We start from the raw sequence: 10,366 nt of genomic DNA on the forward strand, positions 1-10,366 counted from the left end.
TTTCTGAGGAGAAATTCAAGCTGGCATCAGAAATTTGCATAAGTAATGAGGAGCCAAATGCTAATCACCAAGACAATGGGGAAAATGTCTCCAGGGCATGTCAGTGACCGGAACCCCTCCAATCACAGGCTCAGAGACCTATGAGGGAAAAAAATGGTTTCCTGGGCCAGGTCCAAGGATCTCTGCTGTGTGCAGTCTTGAGACTTAGTGTCCTGGGTCCCACCTGCTCCAGCTGTAGCTAAATGGGGCCAACATATAGCCCAGGCCATTGCTTCTGACAATGCAAGCCCCAAGTCTTGGCAGCATCCAGATGGTGTTGGGCATGTGGGTGCACAGAAGTCAATAATTGAGGTTTAGGAACCTCTGCCCAGGTTTCAGAGAATGTATGGAAACACCTGGATGTCCAGGCAGAAGTTTTCTGCAGAGGCGGGGCTCTTGTTGAGAATCTCTGCTAGGGTAATGCAGAAGGAATATGTGGGGTTGGAGCCCCCACACAGAGTCCCCAGTGGGGCACTGTGTAGTGGAGTTGTGAGAAGAGGGCAACCATCCTCCAGATCCCGGAATGGTAGATCCATTGACAGCTCACACTGTGCACCTGGAAAAACCACAGACACTCAATGCCAGCCCACAAAGGCAGCAAGGAAGGAGGCTGAGCCCCACGAAGCCACAGGAGTGGAGTTTCTCAAGGCCATGGGAATGCACCTCTGGCATCAATGTCACCTAGATATGAGACGTGAAGTCAAAGGAGATTATACTGGAGCTTTAAGATTTGACAGCCCCTCTGGATTTCAGACTTGTATGAGGCCTGTAGCCCCTTCATTTTGGTCAATTTCTCCCATTTGAAATGGACATATTTACCCAATGCCTGTGCCTCCATTGTATCCAGGAAGTAAATAACTTGCTTTTGATTTTACAGGCTCATAGGCAAAAGGGACTTGCCTTGTCTCAGATTAGACCTGGGAGTTGGACTTTTGAGTAAATGCAGGAGTTAGTTAAGATTTGGGGGATTATCGGGAAGGCATGATTGGTTTTGAAATGTGAGGACATGAGATTTGGAAGGGGCCAGGAGTCGAATGATATGGTTTGGCTCTGTGTCCCTACCCAAATCTCACCTTGAATTGTAATAACCCCCATGTGTCATGGGAAGGACCCATTGGGAGGTAATTGAATCACTGGGGCAGCTTTTTACTGTGCTGTTCCCATGATAGTGAATAAGTCTCACAAGATCTGATGGTTTTATAAAAGGGAGCTCCCTTGCACATGCTCTCTCTTGCCTGCCTCCATGTAAGATGTGCATTTCTCCTCTTTTGCCTTCCACAATGATTATGAGGCTTCCTTAGCCATGTGAGACCTCTTTTTCTGTATAAATTACCCAGTCTTGGGTATGTCTTCATTAGTAGCATAAGAACAGGCTAATATATCAAGTAAGCAAGTTGCGGAGCTTCCCTCCCTACACTGAAAAGGCCAATATAGAGTGAATTTAAGATCTGTTAATTACTTCTCTGACATTCTTTCCTTTTAGAGATGGAGCTTAATATCTCTCCCCTGGAAGGTGCGCTGGACTTAGTGAGTCACTTGAAACAAACGGAATATGCCAGAAGTGACCATCTGGGTAATTTTTGAGACTGTCACAAAAAACATTGGGGCTTTCGCCTTTCTATCTCTTTGGGATCACTTACCATGGAAAAAGCCAGTTGTCATGTCATGAGGACATTTAGGCGGCCTTGTGGAGAAGTTCATGTGATGAAAAACTGAGACCTCCTGCCAACAGCCATGTGAAAAATGATCCTCCAGCCCTAGTCAAGTCTTCAGTTTACTACAGCTCTAACCTGTATTATTAACCAAAGTAGAACCCTAGGTGCCACAGTTCCATTGACTATTAACAAATATTTCACGATAAAAATGGTTCAGTGGTCAAATAAGTGTGGGAAGGTCTGAATTAAACAAAGTTAAGAAAGATTATTTCCCCCAAGATTTTAAAAATTCTTTAATATAATGTATACATTGTGGCTCTGGGAATTTTAGATCTAAGAGGGGTTAACAGAAACTTTACTGCTTTCTTTACCCTAAATCTGTTTATTTGGTAGTATGCTTTTATATTCAAGTATAACATTTTTGAACCTGTTTTGTAGGAAAGAGTTCTTTATCACAAATTATGTGGGAGGACATTATCCCAATGCTTAGTTGTTAGAACCAGGTGAGTCTTCCAATACAGTATTGGGTTGTACATGTGCAAGTCATAGATACAATAAAATTGCCATATAGCTCTGTGAAAGATGGACGTCCTAATAATACATATCGAATTTTTCACGCTAAACATTCTCCTATGTGCTTCTGAACAATTAAACATGTTTTATGGATTTAAAAAATTGTTTCAGAAGAGTGGTTAAGTGCTCAATATAGAAGACTGTCAAAGTGGCCTAGTGAGGAATCCAGTGTTTTTTCCATTGTACCATGCTGCCTCAAATATGATTCTGGCATATCCAACTCAAATTTACCTGGATTTCTCAACTTCTATACGCATTCTAGTTATTCCTAGCATGGGACATACCTGTACCTGTGTCTTATTTCCTGTTCTTCCATTGCCTTTCCTGAATGACTATCATCAATTTCTATCCTCTCAGAATCTTTGGCTAATCAATATTTATTGATCATTCATTTTACTTTCATTGCTGTCACTACTTAAGAATAAACTAAAAGGTAAATCATGTCTTCAGGATCACACAAAGTTTGAGGTTATTAGGTTTATTAGTACTTGGACCCAACTCTAGTGCTCATGCTCTTCACCACTATGCATATTTCCATGATCTACTTCCCTCCAAGTGTCACTCCTACATATGGATTATTCAACTCTTACATATTTTCTGTACCATTCACAGATCCCTATCATATAAGACCATGTTTCATTTGATAATGTGTCAGTTTCTAAGTAGGTTACAGATGAATTAAAACATAGGAATCATATCCTGGCAATATTAAGTAAGTTGGCTGATGTGATGTGATGGTGGTAGAAAAGTTGAAAGCAAAAAGGACTACAGAACCTGCCTTTGATATTTACTAAACCTGCTTTTATTATTTACTAAAGTTTTCATTAAGTTTGATAGTTGTATTCAGGAACTGTTCAGGAAAATGTGAAATCCTGATTTCTGTATATAGTGTTCATGAATCTTTATAATCTAGCTCGAATCTCTTTTTCAAACCTCAGCTTTCACTTCCACCATTCACAGGCCTTAGCAATTCTCTATCCACAATTTAAATTCTCAAAGTCTAACCATTCTCTACATTTCTTTGCCTTGGCCTACGTAATTTATGTTTGCTTCCCTGTCTGAAAATCTACTCATTCTTCAAAAACAGGTCCATTATCCTCCTCTTAGCTAGAGAGCAATTATTACTTCCTTTCGGATATCTATTAGAACATTTACAACATTGCTTGGGACTAGATACAAGTGCCTACATATCTATCTTTAAGGAAATTCCATCACTCAGGGGAGAAGGAAATCTGTAATTATTAAAAATGTGAACCTTAAGCTTAGGTATATCTGGATTCAAACTCCGACTCTGTCACTTATTAGTTACTCTGTCACTTATTAGTTACTCTGTCACTTATTAGTTATTAGGAACTTGGCCAAGATGTTTAACTTTTCAAAGTCTCAATCCCCTTCGGCATAAGTAAGGATATTAATAACCTTACAGAGTTCTTGCAAGGATGATACAATAAAATACACATAGTTCCAAGCATATCAAAAGCATAATGAATTTTGTGATATGATGATAATCATGATTGATAGATCTTTGTGTTTCAATCATTAACACTGACTGAAATCTTCTATATACTTACATTTTTGCAGAAGGCATATATGAAAATATAAACGCTTGTATATTTGTTTTTTCATTACCCACAAATAACATACACATTATGACCATCATGAATTCTTGCAGATTCAAATGAAAAAGAACACACCCAGCAGTATGTTGCCTGCTATTCTGGAAACTGAAGAACATAATTAATAAAATTAGAGAAAATTAAAGATTCAAGTGACACAGGTAAGTATATCTAATGAGTGGCAAAACGTAGGCCTCCTGAATGTCTGGTCCACAGAGTGCCTTTCAGGTTAGCAAAATATCCATGCAGGTATGACTGAAGATGAAGTATGGCAAAATATGGGTAGCCATGCTTTACAACAAACTAAGAATGAATAAGATTTTGCCACTTATAATTCTTATGGTTACAGATTTTCCTTATTAAGGTCTGAAGTTTGTTTCCTCTTCCTTCTCAGCATTTTACTTCCAAAAGTCTTTTTCAACAAAGACACTAAGTCAGAGACAAAAAGCAAATGAGCAAACAACAACTACAACAACAAGAAAGCTCTTCTTTTTATTCATCTTTTATTCTAAGAAGAATCTGAGTGGAACAGGGATCTGACACGGGATCTTGCCTTAATCAAAGGATCATTGGATGCGTCTATTAGGGCTGCGACACTTATTTTAGGGAGCTGTGTATGGGTTCTCAATTAATTAGCAGAAAGCATTTAGACTGATTTCTAGTTCACAGTATGCACTCAGTAGGCATTGTGGTTTTAATTGGAATTCATAATTACTTCATTGTAAAATAAATTTTATCCCCATTTTGTCTTGCTTTTGCTGTTTTCTCTGAGTTTCTAGAGAAGACAGTGAACTGAAAATGCCTTTCTGAAAAAGTGTGTCTGTGGGGTGGGGGTCGGGGGGTGGGGTGTAAATGCCAATATCCATACAGTGAGTGTGCTCCCTCATGCTTTGGAAGCCCTGTATCCACCTTCCTTTAGTGAGGCAAGTGAGATTTTTAATTTTATAGTTTTGAGCTTTGTCATTATTCCTATGCCTTCTTTACCTTCAGGCTTTGTTGAATTAGAATGAGTACTTTAAATGGGAAGTTTGGCACTGAGGAAGCATCGTTGGGAGACGGCCGAATACCTGCGAACCTCTGTTTGCACTCTGTCAGTATCAGAATTTTTGACAAGGAAACAGATTGCTTTCTCTTTACTTGCAATAATATAATTTTAACCTTCAAGTCTTCTTTAGTAAAAAAAATTATTTTTGCTCAATGAAAGCAATATGCGTAATTATTTTTTTCTACATTGTTTATCTCCATCTCCAAATAAATGCCTGTTGGATCCAAACCCTAATACTCAGAAGTGGTACAGAGTAGGTAAATCACCATTATTTATATATGAGATTATGAGATCCTTGAGAAAATGGGCTGTAAGTTGTTCACCTTGTGATTGCCCATGACTAGCACAGTGTCTGGGATTGTGTGGTTCACTATTAAAGTGGGGGAAAATAGGAGGTTCTAATTGTACAGAAAGAGATATGATTTTCGTAACCAATAGGTTCTTTAGATGTAAAATGACACCTATAGGTATAGAACACAGCTATAAGTAGCCCATAGGCAGAGAATTGGAAGCCTAAGTCAGCATCTACTATGTGTCGTACACTGTACGATGTCTACATACTTTAGATCCTTCTCCTTTAGAGAAAGAGAAGAAATATAACAGAGTTAGTGGCCCAGGGCAGTGGCTCACGCCTGTAATCCCTACACTTTGGGAGGCCCAGGCGGGAGGATCACGAGGTCAGGAGATCGAGACCATTGGCCAACACGGTGAAACCCCGTCTCTACTAAAAAAAATACAAAAAATTAGCTGGGCGAGGTGGCGGCGCCTGTAGTCCCAGCTACTCGGGAGGCTGAGGCAGGAGAATGGCGGGAACCCGGGAGGCGGAGCTTGCAGTGAGCCCAGATCGCGCCACCGCACTCCAGCCTGGGTGACAGAGCGAGACTCCGTCTCAAAAAAAAAAAAAAAAAAAAAAAAAAAAAAAAAGACAGAGTTAGTGTAACGAATGCTACTGTGCTATTATAGAGGCTTTAAAAACTCTTATGAGGACCCTGTACAGAGTGTTACCCCTCCCTGAGAAATTCAAAAGAGACTTCACAGAGGAAATGATATTTTAGCGGGGCCTGAGATTCATTAGGAGTTTTCCCAATTGAAGAAAGGCAGGTGGAATTTTAGGTGGAGGGAGGAAAACACAGATAGAGTCTGGATTTAACAACAATTTTCCGTCGAAAATAAAAGTTTGTAAACCTAAAATTTTATCTTAAAGATAAAAATTATCTACTGTTAGATAGTATTGAAAGTCACTTTGTAATAAGATTTTTACTATTTGTATTATTTGTAGTCCAAAAGCTGGGTCCATTGGTCCCTTTCCCGCCAAACAGGGTATTGTCATTAGGGTGACCTGCATCCTGCTGAAAGCAGTATGTCTGATGTGCAAGGCACACAGACATTGTTTAAAGAACCCTTAGGATTCTGAACAAACTGGCCCAGCAGGGAGGTTTTAACCTGCTCACCCTAACACGCACAACAGCCTGTGTTTGTAAACAGAGCCTTATTGCACTAGTGAGAGCAGACTCAGAACAGTGTCAGCTCATTAATTGGGTGTCAGCTCCCTGCTGAGAAAAAAGCTTAATGAGTCATCTCATCATAAAGAACTGTGGCTCAAGGGAGGGGTGAATTTCTTAGAGAGAGGGGGAAAGATTTGTCCAGCAATAACTGCGTGTATAGAAAAGCCTGAAGCCCACCTGCTGGGATAAAGAGAGAGCAGCATTTGGGAACGGATGGTTCCTCTGCATTCTGCTATTCAAAGCGAAACCTGAGGTTATGAGTTTATAAATGCAGCAATGACCAGTGTGTATATTCAGATTTATTGGTAGTTTAATAAATTGAAATCATTTAAAACACATTTTTGTATAACATTGATAAGTTTTTCTTTTTTTTCCCTCAATATAAAAACTATTCTACATTTCCTCATAGAATTTCCTATGACAAAGCACACGTTAATCAATGCTTATATTGAAACTCATATATATTCTTGACGTCAACTGCAAACATTATTAAAGGCTATCAAATTTATGCTGTATGTTTTGTAGATAGTCATAAGACAATATTAAACTAATTAACAAAATACAGCCTTAAACATAGAAAAAAACCTACTTTCTGTGTTATTATTTTAAAATCTATCCCAATATTCGCAGTAGAAAGTGTTTTAGGTTTTCATGTAGTGCTCCAGGCTTATACCTAATATTCATTATTAGAACACTGTGTTCTTTTATCTTGAGTCATTGGTCTTATTAATTTGTAACATCGCTTACTATTAAATTGTCAGCTCATTGTTATATATTTTCCATAGTTTGTGTTCATATTTTAACTTTGCCTCTGGTATTTTTGCCATGAATTTGATAAATGAATTATTCTAAGTGTTTTTCCTTACGTCGCTATTTTTCTTAATTCCCAAAGAATCTCAAAATCTCTATTCTTTGCTCACTGACTTCTCAACCTAAGTGGCCTTTCAGACTTTTTGATCCCTCTTATCAAGTCGCTAGTTCTTTCTCTCATCCTCATTCCACGTCCCCTCCCCAAGAAGTGTTTCAATAGTTAATGCGTAATGTATTTTGCTGAGAAAATTCGGGAGATTTATTTATCACTTCCATAAAAATGAGGTTTTCTTCTCCTCTCTAGAATTCAACTGTTGTGGTTTTTAAAATGTGTTAACTTCAAAAGTGTTGACTCTCCAGTGGGAGTCTCTATTCCTTCTCCTTAAATCTGGATAGGCTTGTGACTGCTTAGACAAATAGGTAGAAGTGGCACCATGTAGAGGGTGGATTGACAAAAGGTGCAAAACTTCTATTTTGTTTGCTGAAATACTCCCTTATGGAGACACGAGTTGCAAAATAAAAAATCCAGCTACACTGAGACCACCATCTTGGAGAGTCATAAGAAGAGGCCACATTGAGAGTCTCTGCAGTTACATAGAGGGAGGAAGCTATTTGAGTAATCCCTGCCCATAAACTAGACATGTGAGTGAAGATGCCTCTAGAGGTGTCAGGTTTCCAGCTGTTCAAATATTCACAGCGGAGACCCTAGATATTGTGGAACAAAGACAAGCCACACTTGCTGAGCCCTGCCCTAATTCCTTACTCACAGAATCCATGAGTAAAATCAAACAATTTTTTGGAGGGTGAGTCATTTTGCAGTAATAGATAATTGGAATATCTATCTACCATTAAGCCTCCTTCCAGTAAATAGGAAATCTTTTTAAACGCACTTTCCAGCATTTAATATCTCTTTCTATCCATTACCTTTCTTGTGTCTTCTTTAAGTAAGTTTAAGAGTACAATTAAATAGATATCTTTGACAGTTACTTTCTCAGATTTTTCTTCAATTTCATCTTACATTGCCAATTACCGTTTTAAAGTTTTATCTCTAGGCATTGCATTCACTTTCTTCTTCTGATTTCCCTCCTTCTGTCTCCCAGGACCACCTAAACTGAAGTAATATACCACTCCTCAAACTTTCATTGTTCCCCTAGAAAACCTTTGTGAAAGCATTTGTTGTCTTCATTAAATAATTTTGTTCTTCAAAGGCAGAGACCAAGTCTTTTTCAGAGTTGTATTTTCAGTGTCTACTAGTGTGCACTGAAAGTAAGACAGCATTCAATTAATATTTGGATAAGAGAACCCCACCTATTTCTATACTGTCTACTCTTTTAAAATTTATTTTTATCGACATATAATAGTTACACATATTTAATATGTCCATGTGATATTTTGATACATTCATACACTGTGTAATGATCAAGTCAGGGTAATTAAACTATACATCACCTCAATCATTTTTTATTTATTTATCTTATCTAGCTGCTCGGACTAGGGCTTCTAGTACTCTTTTGAATAAAAGGGTGAAAGTGGGCGTCTTTATCTTCTTCCAGAACTTAGAAGAAAGGCTTTCAAATTTTCCCCACTCAATATGGTGCTAGCTGTGGGTTTTATATATACAGTCTTTGTTATTTTGAGGCATGTTTCTTCTATGCCCAGTTTGTTGACAGTTTTTTTCATCATGAATTGATGTCGAATTTTATCCAATTCTCTTTTGACATCTATTGAAGTAATCGTGTGGTGTTGTCCTTGATTGTATTAATGTAACGTATCAAGTTTATTGATTTGCATATGTAATGTGATATGTCCAACTTTATTCTTTTTGTTCAGTATTGTTTTGACTATTTGGGGTCTTCAGTGGTCCCATCTGAATTTTAGGATTGTTTTTTCATTTCTTGAAAAATGTTATTTGTATTTATACAAAGATTGCATTGAATCTGTAGATTGCTTTTGGTATTATGCACATTTTAACAGTATTAATTCTTTCATTCCATGAACATAAGCTATCTTTTCACTTTTTTGTGTCTTCATCAGTTTTCTTCATTGGCATTTTATAGTTTTCATTGTCAAGATTTTAACTTCTTTAGTTAAATTAATTCCTAGTTAATTTATTTTTTGTAGCTAATGTAAATGAGATTGGATTTTTAAATTTCTTTTTCGGAATTTTACTGTTGGTGTATAGAAATGCTACTGATTTTTGTATGTTGATTTTGTATCCTAAAACTTTACTGAATTCATTTGTCATTTGTCAGTTCTGACCATTTTTGATGGAGTCTAGATCTTTCATTTGTGAACAAGGATAACTTGACTTATTATTTTCCAATTGGAATGTTCTTTATTTGTGTTGGGAATATTTCAGGTACTCTATTCTAGCTACTTTGAAATATACAATAAATTATTGTTACCTGTAGTCACCCTAGTGTGCTACAGAACACTAGAATTATTCATTCTACTTAGGTAAGGAACTCCGTGCATTCCTCAGGCAACTACTCATTTGCCATTATAGATTAATTTGCATTTTTCTAGAATTGTATATTAATGTAATAATAGAATATATATTGTTTATTGGCCTGGCTTTTTTCTTCCATGTTGTCATATGTGCCATTTTTATTGCTAAATGATAGTCTACTAAGTACTATTTCAAATGTGTCTACTGCAATGTGTTTATAAATTCATCTGCTAATAGATAGGGGATATTTTGTGCATAAGTTTTTATACGGAAATACGGTACAAGTGAAAGAGCAAAATCATGTAAGTGTATGTTTTAAGAATGTTTAAAAAAGTATCAAAATGTTTTACAATTGATTATACCATTTTATATTCCCACAAAAATATATTAGAATTCCACTTACTAATATCCTTGCCATCATTTAGTCAGTATATACAGTTTTAGCTATTTTAGTAGGTGTGTGATGGTATCTCATTGTGGTTTAAATGTTTATTTCTTACTGAATAATAATGAGTATTTTTTGTGCTGATCTGCCAGCTATATATCCTATGCTAAACTGTCACCTGAAGTTTATTGCCCACTTTTAATTGTGTGCTTGTTTTCTCAATTTTGAATTTAGAGAATCCTTATATCGTTTATGAACTGCAAACATTTTCTTGCTGTCTGTAGATTTT

The 10,366-nt window shown here is 37.0% G+C and overlaps 1 long non-coding RNA gene across 1 annotated transcript; it reads left to right on the forward strand.

Annotated features, from left to right (window-relative positions):
* The first annotated feature begins 1,529 nt into the window (after nucleotides 1–1,529).
* On the forward strand, nucleotides 1,530–4,032 carry LOC140713553 (uncharacterized). The gene is made up of 3 exons (XR_012095664.1): nucleotides 1,530–1,612; nucleotides 2,133–2,197; nucleotides 3,940–4,032. It is a non-coding gene; the product is annotated as an uncharacterized lncRNA (long non-coding RNA).
* Nucleotides 4,033–10,366: the final 6,334 nt, after the last annotated feature.

The sequence above is a fragment of the Chlorocebus sabaeus genome, chromosome 15, assembly GCF_047675955.1.
Source record: "Chlorocebus sabaeus isolate Y175 chromosome 15, mChlSab1.0.hap1, whole genome shotgun sequence".
Classification (NCBI taxonomy): domain Eukaryota; kingdom Metazoa; phylum Chordata; class Mammalia; order Primates; family Cercopithecidae; genus Chlorocebus; species Chlorocebus sabaeus.